Raw genomic sequence first — 21,097 nt, 5'->3', positions numbered from 1 at the left:
GGTTCACAATTCTGAGTGAAGACGTTTCTCCTCATCTCGGTCCTAAATGGCTCACCCCTTACCCTTAGACTGTGACTCCTGGTTCTGGACTTCCCCAACATCGGGAATATTCTTCCTGCATCTAACCTGTCCAATCCCGTCAGAATTTTATATCTTTCTATGAGATCCCCTCTCATTTTTCTAAATTCCGGTGAATAAAAGCCTAGTCGATCCAGTCTTTCTTCATATGTCAGTCCTGCCATCCTGGGAATCAGTCTGGTGAACCTTCGCTGCACTCTCTCAATGACAAGAATGTCCTTCCTCAGATTAGGAGACCAAAACTGTACACAATATTCCAGGTGTGGCCTCGCCAAGGTCCTGTACAACTGCAGTAAGAACTTTCTGTTCTTATAATCAAATCCTCTTGTTATGAAGACCGACATGCCATTTGTCTTCTTCACCGCCTGCTGTACCTCCATGCCAACTTTCAATGACTGATGTACCATGACACCCAGGTCTCGTTGCACCTCCCCTTTTTGTAATCTGTCACCATTCAGATAATATTCTGCCTTCCTGTTTTTGCCACCAAAGATGGATAACCTCACATTTATTTACATTATACTGTATCTGCCATGCACTTGCCCATTCACCTAACCTGTCCAAGTCACTCTGTAGCCTCTTAGCATCCTCCTCTCTGCTCACACTGCCACCCAGCTTAATGTCATCTGCAAACTTGGAGATATTACATTCAATTCCTTTGTCTAAATCATTAATGTATGTTGTAAATAGCTGGGGTCCCAGCATTGAACCTTGCAGTGCCCCACTAGTCACTGCCTGCCATTCTGAAAAGGACCCGTTTATCCCAACTTTCTGCTTCCTGTCTGCCAACCACTTCTCTATCCACGTCAATACATTACCATCAATACCATGTGCTTTGATTTTGCATACCAATCTCTTGTGTGGGACCTTGTCAAAAGCCTTTTGAAAGTCCAAATACAACACATCCACTGGTTCTCCCTTCTCCACTCTTTTAATTACATCCTCAAAAAATTTTAGAAGATTTGTCAAGCATGATTTCCCTTTCATGCTGACTTGGACCAATCTTGTCACTGCTTTCCAAATGCACTGCTATTACATCTTTAATAATTGAATCCAACATTTTCCCCACTACCGATGTCAGGCTAACCGGTCTATAATTCCCTGTTTTCTCTCTCCCTCCTTTTTAAAAAGTGGAGTTACATTAGCTACCCCTCCAATCCATAGGAACTGATCCAGAGTCTATAGAATGTTGGAAAATGACCACCAATGTATCCACTATTTCTAGGGCCACTTCCTTGAGTTCTCTGCGATGCAGAATATCAGGCCCTGCGGATTAATCGACGTTCAGTCCCATCAATTTCCCTAACACAATTTCCTGACTAATAAGGATTTCCTTCAGTTCCTCCTTCTTGCTAGACCCTCGGTCCCCTAGTATTTCTGGAAGGTTATTTGTTCAATTGGTCTGCTATTTCTTTGTTCCTCATTATAAAGTCACCTGATTCTGACTGTAAGGGACCTACATTTGTCTTCACTAATCTTTTTCTCTTCACATATCTATAGAAACATTTGCAGTTAGTTTTTATGTTCCCTGCAAGCTTACTCTCATACTCTATTTTCCCCCTCCTAATTAAACCCTTTGTCCCCCTCTGCTGAATTTTAAATTTCTCCCAGTCCTCAGATTTGCTGCTTTTTCTGGCTAATTTATATGCCTCTTCCTTGGATTTAACACTATCCCTAATTTCCCTTTTTAGCCATGGTTGAGCCACCTTCCCTGTTTTATATTTACGCCAGACAGGGATGTACAATTGGTGAAGTTCATCCATGTCAACTTTAAATGTCTGCCATTGCCTATCCACCATCAACCCTTTAAGCATCATTCGCCAGTTTATCCTAGCCAATTCACATCTCATACCATCGAAGATACCTTTTTTTAAGTTTAGGACCCTAGTCTCTGAATTAACTATGTCACTCTCCATCTTAATCAAGAATTCTACCATATTATGGTCACTCTTCCCCAAGGGGCCTTGCACAACAAGATTGCTAATTAATCCTCTCTCGTTACACAACACCCAGTCTAGGATGGCCAGCTCTCTAGTTGGTTCCTCGAAGTATCGGTCTAGAAAACCATCCCTTATACACTCCAGGAAATCCTCCTCCACCGTATTGCTACCAGTTTGATTAGCCCAATCTATATGTAGATTAAAGTCACCCATGATAACTGCTATACCTTTATTGCACGCATCCCTAATTTCCTGTTTGTTGCCATCCCCAACCTCACTGCTACTGTTTGGTGGTCTGTACACAACTCCCACTAGTATTTTCTGCCCTTTGGTATTCCGCAGCTCTACCCATACAGATTCCACATCATCCAAGCTAATGTCCTTCCTTACTATTGCATTAATCTCCTCTTTAACCAGCAACGCTACCCCACCTCCTATTCCTTTATGTCTATCCTTCCTGAATATTGAATACCCCTGGATGTTGAGTTCCCAGCCTTGGTCACCCTGGAGCCATGTCTCCATAATCCCAATTACATCATATCCATTAACAGCTATCTGCGCAGTTAATTCATCCACCTTATTACGAATGCTCCTCGCATTGAGACACAGAGCCTTAGGGCCTGTTTTATTAACACTCTTTGTCCTTTTAAAATTATGTTGTAATGTGGCCCTTTTTGAATTTTGCCTTTGATTTCTCTGCCCTCCACTTTTACTTATCTCTTTTCTACCTTTTGCTTCTGCCCCCATTTTACTTCCCTCTGTCTCCCTGCATAGATTCCCATCCCCCTACCATATTAGTTTAAACCCTCCCCAACAGCACTAGCAAACACTCCCCTTAGGACACTGGTTCCGGTAGTGCCCAGGTGCAGACCATCCAGTTTGTACTGGTCACACCTCCCCAGAACAGGTTCCAATGTCCCAGGAATTTGAATCCCTCCCTCTTGCACCATTCCTCAAGCCACATATTCATCTTAACTCTCCTGCTATTTCTACTCTGACTAGCACGTGACACTGGTAGCAATCCTGAGATTACTACCTTTGAGGTACTACTTTTTAATTCAACTTCTAGCTCCCTAAATTCAGCTTGTACGACCTCATCCCTTGTGCCTTGTGATGTCTGACAAATGAATGCTTCAAATAATATTTTTAATAATTCTCCGTTTTGGGTGCTATTGATTCCTGCAACAAGGAAACTATCAGTATCTGGATCTGCAAATAACCAATTTTATGTACCTTTCTTCAGTCAAACAAGTATCCTGAAACTATGCTATTTCTCCAAAATGACTTACTTTTGTTTTATAAAACTGATTCTGTAAATAAAATATTATAACTTAGAAATTACTTTTGGCCATATTAATAAACCAATATGTTAATAAATACGAACCTTAACATTTTTGTATGATATTTTTCTGCCTGATAGTTAGCAGAGATGTTAATCTAGTTATTAAATGGGCTAACAGTTCCACTAAAATTGCAGGAGGAGGAATGTCAAGTATTTTCAATTAATATTACAGACACTAATTTTTAGAGTGAAACATCAGTTGGAATACACAATTGATAAGTTGCCATGTTGTGGAATATTTCTAGATTGATACTGATGTAAATGATTATTTTAATATTTCAAGTCTCAATTAGCAAAAGCATTTGATACTGTTCACCATTAAGAATAAACAGCTTGATTATTTCCCAGCTAAGGAATTACATGGCTTGCGAATAGAACAGCTAGGAAATGATGACATGATGAATGGTGGTACGGCTATCAAACCTGTTACAATGAAATGACTGGCACTTCATTTTGACAATAAAAAGGTATTTTTGCATCTTTCTCTAGTTTCTCTCCCATCATGTCCAATCTGGGCTCAACTTCTGCATAAGATCCACCTCCTGCTCCCTCGATCCTATTCCCATCAAACTGCTGACCACCCAACTTCCTTTCTTGATCCCCATGTTAGCTGATATTATTAATGTTTCCCTCCACTCGGGTACTGACCCCTCCCTTCAAATCTGCCATCATCATCCCTGTCCTCAAAAAAAACACCCTTGACCCCTCTGTCCTTAAAAACTACTGCACCATCTACAACCTCCCTTTGCTCTCCAATGTCCTTGAACGTGTTATTACCTCCCAAATCTGTGCCCATCTTTCCCGCAACTCCATGTTTGAATCCATCCAATCAGGTTTCTGCCCCTAACACACTATTGAAACAGCCATTATCAAAGTCACAAATGACTGTGACCATGGTAAACTATTCCTCCTCATCATTCTCGACTTGACTGCAGTCTTAGGTATATTTGAACACTCCAACTTACTTTAACGCTTCTTCTCCTTCATCTACCTGGGTGGGACTGCCATTGCCTGGTTCCATTGTTATCTATCCAGTCATAGCCAGAGAATCTTCTGCAATGGCTTCTCTTCCCGCTCTGTGTATCTGCTGTGACTCAGTGGGTTGCACACTCGCCTCTGAGTCAGAAGGTTGCGGACTTGAATCCTTCCAGAGACTTGAGCACATGAATCTAGGCTGACACTTCAGTGCAGTCTTTCCAATGAGAAGCTAAACCGAGGTCCTGTCTGCTCTCTCAGGTGGACGTAAAATATCCCATGGCATTATTTATAAGAAGAGCAGAGGAGTTATCCGTGGTGGCCTGGCCAATATTTATCCCTCAATCAACATAACAAAAAAGATTATCTGCTCATTATCACACTGCTGTTTATGGGAGTTTGCTGTGTGCAAATTGTCTGCCGCGTTTCCCACATTACAACAGTGACTACACTTCATTAGCTGAAAAGCTCTTTGAGACATCCGGTGGTCATAAAAGGCGCTATATAAATGCAAATCTTTGGCTCAGAAGATCAAGATGTTGAATCAGTTTGAGTGCAAATAAGGAATAATAAGGGGAAAAAGTAACTCGTGGGCATAGTCTATAGTCCCCCTAACAGTAGCTACACTGTTGAACGGAGTATAAATCAAGAAATAATGGAGGCATGTAAAAAAGGAAGGCAATAATCATGGGCAATTTTAAAATTCATATTGATTGGACAAAGCAAATTGGCCAGAGTAGCCTTGAGGAAGAGTTCATAGAGTATATCCAGGATAGTTTCCTTGAACAGTACGTTGCGGAACCAACCAGGATGCAGGCTATCTTAGATCTGGCACTGTGTAATGAGACAGAATTAATAAATGATAATCTAGTAAAGGATCCTCCAGGAATGAGTGACCATAACATGGTTGAATTTCAAATTCAGTTGGAGGGTGAGAAAGTTGGATCTCAAACCAGTGTCCTAAGCTTAAATAAAAGAGGCTACAAAGGTATGAGGGCCGCGTTGGCTAAAGTGGACTGGGAAAATAGTCTAAACATAGAAACATAGAAAATAGGTGCAGGAGTAGGCCATTCGGCCCTTCGAGCCTGCACCACCATTCAATGAGTTCATGGCTGAACATGCAACTTCAGTACCCCATTCCTGCTTTCTCGCCATACCCCTTGATCCCCCTAGTAGGAAGGACTACATTAACTCCTTTTTGAATATATTTATTGAATTGGCCTCAACAACTTTCTGTGGTAGAGAATTCCACAGGTTCACCACTCTCTGGGTGAAGAAGTTTCTCCTCATCTCAGTTCTAAATGGCTTACCCCTTATCCTTAGACTGTGACCCCTGGTTCTGGACTTCCCCAACATTGGAAACATTCTTCCTGCATCTAACCTGTCTAAACCCATCAGAGTTTTAAACGTTTCTATGAGATCCCCTCTCAATCTTCTGAACTCCAATGAATACAAGCCCAGTTGATCCAGTCTTTCTTGATAGGTCAGTCCCACCATCCCGGGAATCAGTCTGGTGAACCTTCGCTGCACTCCCTCAATAGCAAGAGTGTCCTTCCTCAAGTTAGGAGACCAAAACTGTACACAATACTCCAGGTGTGGCTTCACCAAGGCCCTGTACAACTGTAGCAACACCTCCCTGCCCCTGTACTCAAACCCCCTCTCTATGAAGGCCAACATGCCATTTGCTTTCTTAACCGCCTGCTGTACCTGCATGCCAACCTTCAATGACTGATGTACCATGATACCCAGGTCTCGTTGCACCTTCCCTTTTCCTAATCTGTCACCATTCAGATAATAGTCTGTCTCTCTGTTTTTACCATCAAAGTGGATAACTTCACATTTATCCACATTATACTTCATCTGCCATGCATTTGCCCACTCACCTAACCTATCCAAGTCACTGCAGCCTCATAGCAGCCTCCTCGCAGCTCACACTGCCACCCAACTTAGTGTCATCCGCAAATTTGGAGATACTACATTTAATCCCCTCATCTAAATCATTAACGTACAATGTAAACAGCTGGGGCCCCAGCACAGAACCTTGCGGTACCCCACTAATCACTGCCTGCCATTCCGAAAAGTACCCATTTACTCCTACTCTTTGCTTCCTGTCTGCCAACCAGTTTTCAATCCATGTCAGCACACTACCCCCAATCCCATGTGCTTTAACTTTGCACATTAATCTCTTGTGTGGGACCTTGTCGAAAGCCTTCTGAAAGTCCAAATACACCATATCAACTGGTTCTCCCTTATCCACTCTACTGGAAACATCCTCAAAAAATTCCAGAAGATTTGTCAAGCATGATTTCCCTTTCACAAATCCATGCTGACTTGGACCTATCATGTCACCTCTTTCCAAATGTGCTGCTATGATATCCTTAATAATTGATTCCATCATTTTACCCACTACCGATGTCAGGCTGACTAGTCTATAATTCCCTGTTTTCTCTCTCCCTCCTTTTTAAAAAAGTGGGGTTACATTGGCTACCCTCCACTCCATAGGAACTGATCCAGAGTCTATGGAATGTTGGAAAATGACTGTCAATGCATCCGCTATTTCCAAGGCCACCTCCTTAAGTACTCTGGGATGCAGACCATCAGGCCCTGGGGATTTATCAGCCTTCAATCCTATCAATTTCCCCAACACAATTTCCCGACTAATAAGGATTTCCCTCAGTTCCTCCTTCTTACTAGACCCTTTTATATCCGGAAGGTTGTTTGTGTCCTCCTTAGTGAATACCGAACCAAAGTACTTGTTCAATTTGTCTGCCATTTCTTTGTTCCCCGTTATGACTTCCCCTGAAGTATGGGACAATTGATGAGCAGTGGCAGACATTTAAGGAGATATTTCATAACTCGCAACAAAAATATATCCCAATGAGAAGAAAAGACTGTAAGTATCCGTGGCTAACTAAGGAAATAAGGCATGGTATCTAATTGAAAACAAGGGCATACAATGTGGCTAAGACTAGTGAGAGGCCAGAGGATTGGGAAACTTTTAAAAGCCAGCAAAGAACAACTAAAAAAATGATAAAGAGAAGGAAGATAGATTATGAAAGTAAACTAGCACTAAATATAAAAGCAGATAGTAAGAGTTTCTACAGGTACATAAAAAGGAAATGAGTGGCTAAAGTAAATGTTGGTCCCCTAGAGGATGAAACTGGGGAATTAATAATGGAGAGCAGGGAAACGGCAGAGACTTTGAACAAATATTTTGTATCGGTCTTCATGGTAGAAGACACTAAAAGCATCCCAATAGTCGATAATCAAACGGCTATAGGGAGGGAGGCACTTAATACAATCACTATCACTAAAGAAGTAGTACTCAGTAAAATAATGGGAATAAAGGTGGACAAGTCCCCAGGATCTGATGGCTTACATCCTAGGGTCTTAAGAGAAGTGTCTGCAGAGATAGTGGATGCATTGGTTGTAATCTACCAAAGTTCCCTGGATTCTGGGGTGGTCCCAGTGGATTGGAAAACTGCAAATATAACGCCCCTTTTAAAAAAGCAGGCAGACAAAAAGCAGGAAACGATAGACTAATATCTGTCATTGGAAAAATGGTAGAGTCCGTTATTAAGGAAGCAGTAGCGGGACATTTGGAAAAGCATAATTCAATCAAGCAGAGTCAGCATGGATTTATGAAAGGGAAATCATATTTGACAAATTTGCTGGAGTTCTTTGAGGATGTAACGAGCAGGATGGATAAGGGGGAACCAGTGGATGTGGTGTATTTGGATTTCCAAAAGGGATTTGATAATGTTCCATACAAAAGGTTATTGCACAAGTTAAAAGTTCATGAGGTTAGTGGTAATATAATATCATGGATAGAGGAGTGGCTAACTAACAGAAAACAGAGAGTCGGAATAAATGGGTCATTTTCCGGTTGGCAAACAGTAACTAGTGGGGTGCCGCAGGGATCGGTGCTGGGACCTCAACTAGTTACAATCTATATTAATGACTTGGATGAAGGGACCGAGTGTAATGTAGCCAAGTTTGCTGATGATACAAAGATGGGTGGGAAAGCAAATTGTGAAGAGGACACAACAAATCTGCAAAGGGATATAGACAGGCTAAGTGAGTGGGCAAAAGTTTGCCAGATGAAGTACAATGTGGGAAAATGTGAGGTTATCCACTTTGGCAAAAAAAATAGAAAAGGAAATTATAATTTAAATGGAGAAAAATTGCAAACTGCTGCTGTATAGAGGTACCTGGGGATCCTAGTGCATGAAACACAAAAGGTTAGTATGCAGGTACAGCAAGTAATCAGGAAGACAAATGGAACGTTGGCCTTTATTGCAAGGGGAATAGAGTATAAAAGCAGAGAAGTCCTGCTACAGCTGTACAGGGTATTAGTAAGGCCACACCTAGAGTATTACATACAGTTTTGGTCACCATTTTTAAGGAAGGATATACTTGCATAGGAGGCTAGTCAAAGAAGGTTCACTAGGTTGATTCCAGAGCTGAGGGAGTTGATTTATGAAGATAGGTTGAGTAGGTTGGGCTTGTACACATTGGAGTTCAGAAAAATGAGGGGTGATCTTATCGAAATATATAAGATAATGAGGAGGATCGACAAGGTAGATGCAGAAAGGGTATTTCCACTCATAGGGGAAACTAAAACTAGGGGACTATGGGCTAAATTTTCCTCATTTTTTGCATGCTTAACGCCCACTTAACGTCCATTTTACTGCTGAAATGACGTATAACGCCCATATCTCGCCCATTTAGCCACAAAATGGAAACTGACGGGCATTTTTCGGAAACATATCGCCGAGCGTTACTTTCCCCGTGTGCGTAACACCGGGAAAAAATAATACTGCCCCTCCATTTTTTTGGGGTGGAATCATCAGAATGGGTGAAATCAATGCCCATAATATCGCTCAGCGTTACTTTCTGCACGGAATCAACGACGAGATTCAATAATACCGCCCGCCCATTTGGCGAAACTAATGCCCAGAGATTACCCACCATCACTTTCACCACCTCGCACACATATCGCCCACAATATCGCTCGCCCAAAAAAATGAACAGAAAAAGTGGAAATGTTCTGAACTAAAGCCAGCGGTGTTGCTGCCATTTTTAAAATCGCAGTTCGCTTCATTCAAAACTTCGGGGGAATTTGCATTGACTCTGGAGTTCTTCTCAGGTGACTTGACCATCTCACAGAAATATTTTCAGACTCTTGGGGCTTTACTCTAGGTGTATCTTAGTGAGGAAATTATTGCTTCCGATCAATTGCTATTATACTTTCATTGCAATGGGGCCAGCCATTTCTCAGCCTGCATCGATTCATATGCAGATGCTGCAGAGTGCAGATGGCTCAATGTGTGATGCACATCATTATGTCCCCAATTTAAGACATGCAGGGATGAGGAGGGCCAGACCATACACACCCCGCACATACAGGGAAAAGAGGTCTTACCTCAACGTGTCCGACCACACCTGCCTTCGGAGACTGCGCTTCCACAAGGTGGTGCTCAATGAAATACGTGAGCTCATCAGGCAACAGATGCACCCTGCCATCAGGACATCAATGTCGGTCGAGGTCAAGGTCACTGCAGAACTGTCTTTCTATGCGTCCAGTTCCTTTCAGACCTCCGCGGTCAAGATTTGCCCTCTGTCTCACCATGCCACCCATCGCTGCATTAGACAGGTCACGGAGACCCTGTACCCTAGAAGGATGGATGTTAACAGCTTCCCCATGACCACGGAGGCTCAGACTGACAGGGCTGATCATTCTATTGCATTGATAAGTTCTCCAGGGTGCAGGGAGCAATACAGTGCACTTACATTGCCATGTGGCCACCTTCTCAGGACCCGGAGAGTTTCCGTAACAGAAAAGGATTTCATTCCCTGATAGTCCAACTAGTTGTCGACCACAACCAGATCATCATGGCAGTGAATGCCAAATGTCCAGGCACCTTCGACGAGGCTCACATCCTGCGTGAGAGCGCTGTCTCTGACATCTTTAAGAGTTAGCCACAAGGACAATGCAGGATGCTCGGTGTTAACCGATATGGCCTAGCCACGTGGCTGATGACCCCCCTGTGTGACACCCACACCGAGACCGAGAAGCGATACAACCAGAGCCACAGAGACACACGCAATGTGGTCCATAAAACAATTATTTTGCTTAAGCAGTGCTTCAGATGTCTGGACCACTCAGCAGGGGAGCTACAGTACAAACCTGAGCAAGTAGGTAAATTTGTGGTCGTGCGCTCCATGCTGCACAATCTGGCTATCAGGAGGGGCTAAGAATTGCCAGAAGGCACTGATGCTCCACCTCAGGAGAGGAAGAGGATGACGAGGGGCTGGATGCTGACCTAGGACCAGATAATCAGGCTGGCTATGCAACCATGCCCACGGCACCCTCCAGACCGCAGGACAGGGCCTGTGGTGGCTATATAGCTGCAAGACTCTTATGTGAGGAGCTGATATCTGAACGATCTGCCTGAAAGAATGTTGCTGTGAGTGACAACGCTGACACACTGCTGTGTGTGTGCAGCTCAGACATCAATGGTGGCCATCACCTTGGTGCCAGTTAAAGTTTAACTTGATTGAAGTTAAGTTTTATTTAACCCTTTCATATTAAGGAATCATCAGTTTGTAACGGTCCAGCTATCTGAAACAATGCGCAACAAGGTTATGTTCAACCCTGAAACTTCTTCTGTCCAACTAGTTGTCGACCACAACCAGATCATCATGGCAGTGAATGCCAAATGTCCGGGCACCTTCGATGAAGCTCACATCCTGCGTGAGATCTTTAAGAGTCAGCCACAAGGACAATGCTGGATGCTTGGTGTTAACCGATGTGGCCTATAAAATGACGACATGGCATGAGATCATTGCGTGATATCATTGCTAGGTACTGTCACAGAGACTGATAGAACACATAACCGACAGATGTAATCATGATTATTATGATAATTATCATTGTTTACCTAAAGATGTACACCGTGACTGCAGGCTTTGAGTAAAACATTCGGGGTAAAAGTGAAAGACCTCACATCTGCTGATAGTCACTCATGACTGTTGAAAATCAAATTATATCAATACATAAGTACATGTAAATCAATGCAATACTTACTCTTGCGGATCCCACAATGTCGTTCCATCGTTTGCAGCATTGGTTGCCTTCACGCACCTCGTTGGTCACTGACGAGACCTCCTCTGCTATATCGGTCCATATCTTCTGGTATGCCTTTGGGGTGGGCTTCCCATGTCCTCACTGTGTCAAATCACCCCAGCGTAACTCGACCTCCTGCAGGAGGGAGGCATTTGCCTCATCTGAGAACCTCCTGGCTCTTTTGCGCCCTCCAGTGTGCTCCTCTCCTATCTCACTGCTCTCTCCAGCGTCAGTCTCCACACCGTGCTGTGATGCCTCCTCCTCTCTCTCCTTTATAGGGCAAATTCGGTCGAATATGTGTCTGGTAACAGCTAATTTTTCTTTGCCTACTTGCTGTGAAGCAATATAAGAAACATAAGAAACATAAGAATTAGGAACAGGAGTAGGCCATCTAGCCCCTCGAGCCTGCTCCGCCATTCAATAAGATCATGGCTGATCTGGCTGTGGACTCAGCTCCACTTACCCGCTCGCTCCCCATAACCCTTAATTCCCTTATTGGTTAAAAATCTATCTATCTGTGACTTGAAAACATTCAATGAGCTAGCCTCAACTGCTTCCTTGGGCAGAGAATTCTACAGATTCACAACCCTCTGGGAGAAGAAATTCCTTCTCAACTCGGTTTTAAATTGGCTCCTCTGTATTTTGAGGCTGTGCCCCCTAGTTCTAGTCTCCCCGACCAGTGGAAACAATCTCTCCACCTCTATCTTGTCTATCCCTTTCATTATTTTAAATGTTTCTATAAGATCACCCCTCATCCTTCTGAACTCCAACGAGTAAAGACCCAGTCTACTCAATCTATCATCATAAGGTAACCCCCTCATCTCCGGAATCAGCCTAGTGAATCGTCTCTGTACCCCCTCCAAAGCCAGTATATCCTTCCTTAAGTAAGGTGACCAAAACTGCACGCAGTACTCCAGGTGCGGCCTTACCAATACCCTATACAGTTGCAGCAGGACCTCCCTGCTTTTGTACTCCATCCCTCTCGCAATGAAGGCCAACATTCCATTCGCCTTCCTGATTACCTGTTGCACCTGGGCCAATTGTGGAGCAGTGGAGGCGTGGCCTAAACAGTTGGAGCTGTGAGCAGTGAGAGAAGGAGCTGCTGCTTTTGCTCCTGGCTGGGCCTGTGAATCAGCCCAGGAAGAGAAGGAAGGAAGGAAGGGGCTTCACCACCAACTTTCACCCAGAGGGAGAGGAGGAAAAAGCAGAAAACTTGAACAACTTCACCACTTCTACAAAGAGTTGGAGAGAGGGGGAAAGACCAACAACAACATCCAGTGTGGAAGGAGGGAGACTCTACCATTTTACAGGTGGGTGTATTGGTGCAGTCCTAAAAGACTTTGCTGTATCGGTGGGGGGAGGAAAGAAGACCAGTCGGGGGCCGGAACATCGCGGGGGGTGTGTGTGTGTGGAAGTGTGTGTGGGGGCCTTGCTTACAACTAGGCCCCACACACCTTTGAAGCACCCCTCCCCCATTGCCAAGCCTGGGATAGCTGGAGCTACCAGGCTGAAGAAACAATTAATCCACCCTAATTAACATCGTTGGGAGTGTGTGCCTGTGTGGCTCCAGCTGCACCAGGTGAAGACATCCTCTCCCCTCACCCAAAGACCACCCCAAAGACTATTTTTGTTTGCCATCTGGGGATTGCACCCACCCACAGCTGCGAGGGGAGACCTGCCCTCGCAGTTTCCCTTCCCACCCCCCTCTCTCTTTCTTTGTTAATCTCTGTCTCTCCCCTCTCTCTCTGAGAGCCCTTTTCCTCCCAAATTGATTGGAAAAATATAAAACAATTAAGACAACTGAGCAGAGGGAGCAAGGCCCCTCCCCAATTGTCAACTAGGGGAGAGGTGTGCCTCGTTAAGAGCTCCTCTGCTCAGTCTATTAAACGAGGCCATTTAAAGACCATTAAGGCCTGTGACTTTGGGGTGGGTGTAGCCCTTAAAGGAACCCCGTGATGGCGACCCCATCTACGCCGGTGGCAGGGCCAGCTAGGACTTATGCGCAGGCGGCATCCACATCCACGGCACCTCCTGCGCCACCTGCTGCCCTGCCACCATTCAGACTTATAACTACGAAACATGGGGTCAAGAGCTACACTCACCCCACAATGAGCATTGAGGAGTGCGTGCGGGCGATGGCTGGGGTAGTCGGCCCCTCGGCCATTGTCGCAGCCTCCAAGATGTCTGGGAAGGCCGTGTTCTTCCTGGGGTCGGAGCGGGCGGTGTCCCTGGCCATTGAAAAGGGGCTCACGGTGGGCGGGGCGTTCCTGCCGGTGGACCCTCTCGAGGCCACCGCGCAGAGGGTCATTCTATCAAACGTCGCGCCCTTTGTTCCCGCTGAGCTCCTCCTCCCTCACCTACACCAACTGGGGGAGGTAAGGTCGGGGATCAACCCCATACCGCTTGGCCTCAGGGAGAACAGCCTGCGCCATGTGTTCTCCTTTCGCCACCAGCTCTTTGTCCGGCTGGCACGGGAAGAGACGACAGAGGCCAATTTTAATGTGGTGCACGAGGGGACTGCCTACCGCGTCTTCTGGACGTCGGACGGCGTGCAGTGCCATGCCTGCAGGGAGGTGGGGCACGTTCGCAAGAACTGCCCCGCCTCCAAAGCCGCCAAACCACCGAGGGCGGCCAAGGCTAGCGCCGCCGCCACCCCTCCCCCTAGTAGCGTCCGCGTACCGGGAGCTGTGGGTGCGCGGGCATCGTCAGGGGCCTTTGTTTTCACGGCCTCCGGCGGGGGGGAGGGAGAGCGTCCGGCCGGAAAGAAGGCGCGGAAGAAGGCTAAACACCTAGAGGCGGGTCCCCTCGGTGCGCCAAACAAGCTGTTCACCGCGCTCGGCCCAACCCCGTCACCAGCGAGCGCGGGGTGCCCTGAGCCCGTGCCCGAGCCCTTGACTAATACCGCAGAGGGGTTCGGGCGCGGGCAAGATAAGAAAAAGGGGGGAGTGGAGCGGGAGGCCTCGGCAGACACGGGTGTCTCCCTGTCTCCGTGCCCCCCCGCACGAAAAAAAGGAGGCGCCGCTCCAATGAGGCGGGGGGGGGAACAACATCTCTCCGCGGAGGAGTCGGTGCCCGCCGCGTGTCCCGCGTCCCCCACCGGCGCCCCCAAACTGCACCGTAGGCACGAGGAATCTGTCCCCGGGGAGGGTGAGGCAGTCGAGGCTGCCCAGCCGCTGCCTCCCGGGGATGGCATGAAAGATCTGGCTGTCGTGGGGGGCGTGGGGCCAGCGGAAGAATGCATAGCCGCCAGGTCGAGCGTCCCGGAGACTGAGGCGGGCGGGGCCGAAAAGGCCAAACCTGAGCCCGCCCAGCCAATATCCAACTTCCCCCGGGATTTGCTCGACTTGGCAGAAATACAAAGTATTAACACTTTTATTGAATCTGTACACGCTGGGCCGGGGGGTGGCGGCGGGGAGGGAGAGGAACACCCACCCTCGCCCCCTACTTTGGAGCTGGAGCGCTTGGAGTGCCTGGGGATTTTCTATGGCCGGGTCTCTCCTTGTTCCCCGGTTCCTGGGGCGGAGGAGGAACTCCTTCCGCTGTCGCTTCCTGACCCAGCACCAATTCTAAAAGAGCCCAGTGGGGACTCCTCTGCCGACGATCCTGGGGGTGGGATCGGGGCAGAGCCAGGGCCGGATGGAGCGGCCGGGCCGTTTGCCGTACCTCGTGCGGTCGACGGGCCGGCTGCTAGCGGCGACCTCCCGGAGGAGGACGGGGACTCGGTGGAGGACGCGGGTGAAGATTTCGAGTCCATCGCCAGTGAGGCGGTGGATCTCCTCGTGCCCGCCGCTGAGTCCCCCCTCATTCCCGTAGAGGATCTCCGGGACTTTTTGGTCGAGAGCCAGGGTCGCTGCAACCGAGCCCATCTGGCCCGGGAAAGATGGTCCGTGCCGGGGCTGCTCATCGCTTCCGTCCGCATCGCCGCTAAAACCATGGCCGCGGGTGGGCCCTTATCAAGGGCGCAAGGCCTTGAGCTGCGCCGGCTCAAAAAGTTCCTCGCTGGGCTGCTGAAGGAGTGGAGGTCAACAAAAGACTCCGCTCCCTCCCCCGCAATAGGTTAAGGTAGAGGTTGCACTATGCTTTTGCCATGAAGATAACCATAGCCAGCCTCAACATCAACGGCGGCAGAGGGGCACGTCGTAGATTTGACAATTTTTCGCTCCTGCGGGAGGGGAAATATGCGGTGTGCTTCCTGCAAGAAACCCACACCGTTCCGGGAGACGAAGCCACGTGGCTCCTGGAATGGCAAGGAGAGGTCCGCATGAGCCACCTCACCGCCACTTCTAGTGTGGTGGCCATCTTGCTGGGCCCGCATTTTCAGCCGGAGATCTTGGGGGTCGAGGAGCCCGTGCCAGGCCGCTTGCTGCACGTAACGGTTCGCCTGGGGGACGTGCCGCTCCATCTCGTGAACGTGTACGCCCCTCAGCCCGGCCCGCAGCAGGCGCGCTTCTTCGAAGAAGTGTCCGCTCTTTTTGGCTCCGTCGACGTCGGCGACTGCATTGTCTTCGGGGGGGATTTTAACTGCACCCTCGAGGCGAGGGACCGCTCCGGTGCCCCGCAGAGCATGACGGCGATGGAGAAGTTGAGGGACCTGGACGGGTCCTTCGACTCGGTGGACGTCTGGCGAAATCTCCACCCCGACTCCAGCGCCTTTACTTGGGTGAGGCCTGGAGTAGGATGGTCCAGAGTCGACCGCCTTTACGTGTCTCGGGCGTACGTTTCCTGCGTCCCGGCGGCCTCCATGCGGCCGGTGCCGTGTTCGGACCACCACCTGGTGTGGGCGGAGCTCGCTTCGCTCCGCGCGAGGACGGGGTCCGGGTACTGGCACTTTAACAACCGGCTGCTGGAGGACGTGCGGTTCCAGGACTCGTTCCGTCGATTCTGGGCCGACTGGAGAAGGAAGCAGGGGGGCTTCCCCTCCTTGAGGCTATGGTGGGATGTGGGCAAGGCTCACGTCCGCGTCTTCTGTCAAGAGTACGCGAGGGGGTCGACCAAGAGGCGGGCGGCCGGAGTCGGGCGCCTAGAAAAAGAGGTGCTCGACCTGGAATCCCGTCTCGGTCAAGTCGTCCAGGACCCGGCCCTGCGGACGGTGTACGAAGCTAAGAAGGCCGCGCTGAAGGACCTGCAGCTCGTCGGGTCCCGAGGCGCGTTCGTGAGGTCGCGGATCCGGTTCCTGCGGGATCTGGACCGCGGCTCCCCCTTCTTCTACTCGCTGGAAAAAAGGCAGAGTGTCCGTAAGCAGCTCTTGACGCTGCTGGCCGACGACGGCTCTCTTGTCTCGGATCCGGAGGGCGTCAACAACAGAGCCCGTGAATATTACGGGGCTCTGTTCTCTCAGGATCCGTCCAGCGAGGAAGCGCGTAGAGTTTTGTGGGAGGACCTGCCGAAAATCAGCCCGGAGGGCGGTGAAAATTTGGAAGCTCCGCTCAGCCTGGTGGAGCTGACCGGTGCCCTCGACCGGCTCTCGAGGGGAAAATCCCCGGCGCTGGACGGGCTGACCGTGGAGTTCCACAGGGCGTTCTGGGACGTCCTGGGGAGCGACTACGCGTGGGTCCTGGGGGAAAGTCTGGCGACCGGGAAGATGCCCCTCTCTTGGCGCAGGGCAGTCATCGTCCTGCTGCCTAAGAAGGGCGATCTCCGCCTCCTTAAGAACTGGCGCCCGGTCTCCCTCCTCAGCACGGACTACAAAATCTTCGCCAGGGCGATGTCTGCTCGCCTTGGCACCGTGCTGGACCACATGATCCACCCCGACCAGTCCTACACGGTCCCGGGCCGGACAATCCACGATAACATCCATCTGGTCCGGGACCTCATCCATTATTCCCAGGAGGCTGGTCAGTCGGTCGCCTTCCTATCTCTCGACCAAGAGAAGGCGTTCGACAGGGTGGATCACGACTATCTGCTCGGAACTCTGCGCGCTTTCGGGTTCGGGACGCATTTCGTCGCCCGGATCCGACTTTTGTATGCCGCCGCGGAGTGTCTGATTAAGGTTAATGGGTCCTTGATGGCGCCCCTTCGCTTTAGGAGAGGGGTGCGCCAGGGATGCCCCATGTCCGCCCAGTTATATGCCATCTGCGTGGAGCCTTTCCTGTGCCTCCTGCGGACGAGGTTGACGGGACTGGCTCTGCAAGGGCCGGGCGTGGAGGTCGTCCTCTCGGCTTACGCCGATGACGTGCTCCTCGCAGTAGAGGATCCCGCTGACCTGCGGAGGATGCGTGAGTGCCAGGAGAGTTACTCGGCCGCATCCGCCGCCAGAATCAACTGGGAAAAATGTTCCGGACTCCTGGTGGGTCAGTGGCGGGTGGACTCCCTGCCGGAGGAGCTCAGGCCTTTTGCCTGGAGCACGACCCATCTCCTCTATCTGGGAGTCTACCTTAGCCCTGACGAGGAAGCCTGGCCGGCGAACTGGCAGGAGCTGGAGGCCAAGGTCGCTGCTCGCCTAGTGCGCTGGACAGGACTGCTCCGAGTGCTGTCCTACAGGGGTTGAGCGCTAGTCATAAACCAGCTGGTGGCCGCAATGTTGTGGTACCGGCTGGTCACTTTGACCCCTCCCCCTGCGTTTGTCGCCAAGATACAGAAGAAGCTGGTGGACTTCTTCTGGAACAACAGAAAGCACTGGGTCTCTGCCGCGGTCTTGAGTCTCCCGCTTGAGGAGGGCGGTCAGTCGTTGGTGTGCGTCAGCGTCCAGCTCGCGACTTTCCGTCTTCAGACCCTGCAGAGATACCTTTACGTCGAGCCCCCTCCTAGGTGGTGTGCTCTGGCGACGTATTTCTTCCGCCAGCAGCGCGACCTCAATTACGACACGCAGCTCCTGTTTGTGAACTTGGGGGGTGTCAGGACCGCCCTCCAGGAGCTGCCTGTCTTTTACAAGGAACTCATCAGGGTCTGGAACAAAGTCTCCGCCGGCTGGAGTGGCGGCTGTCCTGCAGGAGCCGCTGCTCGGGAATCCATACCTCCACGACCGAAGTTTTATGTGGCGGTCGGAAGAGAGGGCTGTGGCTGGTGAGGTGACCAGGGTCAGGGACCTGCTCGATGGCGGAGGAGCGGGCTGGATGGCGCCAGGCACGCTGGCGCGGCGCCTAAATTCAGCCAACGTCTGCCGCGCGGCCGATGCCATTGAGTCGCTAAAAACAGCTCTGGGCCCTGACTCCGTTAGGTGTGTCGAGGAGGCTCAAGCACGTGGGGAGATCCCGTCCGAACTGACCCCCGTCCGGACGGAATTCCTCATCGGCGCCAAACCCCGGAACCTCCCTCGGGAGCCGGCGCCTCACAACTTGAGCCGCCTCGAGGAAATCCCCTCCGTGCCTTTCAGTTCCGCGCGGAGGGGTTTCCTGTACGGACTGCTCCTGCACACTCTCAACTTTGCCATCCTCGTCGGCCGTCCGGACACGCCATGGCGTACCATCTTGCCGTCCGGAGGAGGCGGGGGTCCCCGATGGAGGGCACTCTACGCAGGGGTCCTCCCACTATTCATCGGGGACTTGGCCTGGAGGGTGGTGCACGGAGCAGTGCCGTGCAACAAATTTTTAAGCCGGTTCACGGACTCCCAGGCCGCCTGCAATTTCTGCGGTCTGGAAGAGTCCGTGTTCCATGTTTTTATGGAATGCACGAGGTTGTAGCCCCTGTTTTATTATTTAAAGGGGCTGCTCCTGAAATTCTGGCTGCACTTCAGTCCTACTCTCCTGATCTTTGGGCACCCTGTGCGGAGGGGAGCGGGTAGGTCCGAAGGCCTCCTCGTAGGACTGCTCCTGGGCACGGCCAAGGGTGCCATCAGCCGGTCCAGGCAGCGGGCGGTCGAGGGGGTCGTTCAACCTGACTGCCTGCCTCTCTTCCGCGTGTACATCCGCGCCAGGGTGTCCTTGGAGATGGAGCACGCGGTGTCCACCGGTACGCTCGCGGCCTTCCGCGAGAGGTGGGCACCGGAGGGACTGGAGTGCATCGTCACGCCCGGCAACCAAATTTTAATTTGATTTTATGTTTTAAAGTTTAATTTGTTTTAATTGCCGGTGCTTTTAGTGTCCCCCTCCCCTTTTATAGGGGGCACTGGAAAAAATGTGATTTTAGTGCCCAAAAAAAGACACAAAAAAAAAAGGGCCTTGTAAATGTCTGGTGTGTCATCCAGGGCGGGTGGCACGGTTTAATGTTTATGTTTTTTCAGGTAAACTCCAAAAGAGTTGCATGCACAAGGACCCCCAGGTCCCTCTGCACCTCAGCATGTTGTAATTTCTCCCCATTCAAATAATATTCCCTTTTACTGTTTTTTTTACCAAGGTGGATGACCTCACACTTTCCGCCAAACCTTAGCCCATTCGCTTAACCTATCCAAATCTCTTTGCAGCCTCTCTGTGTCCTCTACACAACCCGCTTTCCCACTAGTCTTTGTGTCATCTGCAAATTTTGTTACACTACACTCTGTCCCCTCTTCCAGGTCATCTATGTATATTGTAAACAGTTGTGGTCCCAGCACCGATCCCTGTGGCACACCACTAACCACCGATTTCCAACCCGAAAAGGACCCATTTATCCTGACTCTCTGCTTTCTGTTCGCCAGCCAATTCTCTATCCATGCTAATACATTTCCGCTGACTCCGTGTACCTTTATCTTCTACAGTAACCTTTTGTGTGGCACCTTATCGAATGCCTTTTGGAAATCTAAATACACCACATCCATCGGTACACCTCTATCCACCATGCTCATTATATCCTCAAAGAATTCCAGTAAATTAGTTAAACATGATTTCCCCTTCATGAATCCATGCTGCGTCTGCTTGATTGCACTATTCCTATCTAGATGTCCTGCTATTTCTTCCTTGATGATAGTTTCAAGCATTTTCCCCACTACAGATGTTAAACTAACCGGCCTATAGTTACCTGCCTTTTGTCTGCCCCCTTTTTTAAACAGAGGCGTTACATTAGCTGCTTTCCAATCCATTGGTACCTCCCCAGAGTCCAGAGAATTTTGGTAGATTATAACGAATGCATCTGCTATAACTTCCGCCATCTCTTTTAATACCCTGGGATGCATTTCATCAGGACCAGGGGACTTGTCTACCTTGAGTCCCATTAGCCTGTCCAGCACTACCCTCCTAGTGATAGTGATTGTCTCAAGGTCCTCCCTTCCCACATTCCTGAGACCAGCAATTTTTGGCATGGTTTTTGTGTCTTCCACTGTGAAGACCGAAGCAAAATAATTGTTTAAACTCTCAGCCATTTCCACATTTCCCATTATTAAATCCCCCTTCTCATCTTCTAAGGGACCAACATTTACTTTAGTCACTCTTTTCCGTTTTATATATCTGTAAAAGCTTTTACTATCTGTTTTTATGTTTTGCGCAAGTTTACCTTCGTAATCTATCTTTCCTTTCTTTATTGCTTTTTTAGTCATTCTTTGCTGTTGTTTAAAATTTTCCCAATCTTCTAGTTTCCCACTAACCTTGGCCACCTTATACGCATTGGTCTTTGATTTGATACTCTCCTTTATTTCCTTGGTTATCCACGGCTGGTTATCCCTTCTCTTACCACCCTTCTCTTTCACTGGAATATATTTTTGTTGAGCACTATGAAAGAGCTCCTTAAAAGTCCTCCACTGTTCCTCAATTGTGCCACCGTTTAGTCTGTGTTTCCAGTCTACTT

Source organism: Pristiophorus japonicus, chromosome 17 (genome assembly GCF_044704955.1).
Source record: "Pristiophorus japonicus isolate sPriJap1 chromosome 17, sPriJap1.hap1, whole genome shotgun sequence".
Taxonomy (NCBI): domain Eukaryota; kingdom Metazoa; phylum Chordata; class Chondrichthyes; family Pristiophoridae; genus Pristiophorus; species Pristiophorus japonicus.
Note: the sequence above shows the minus strand (reverse complement) of the source record.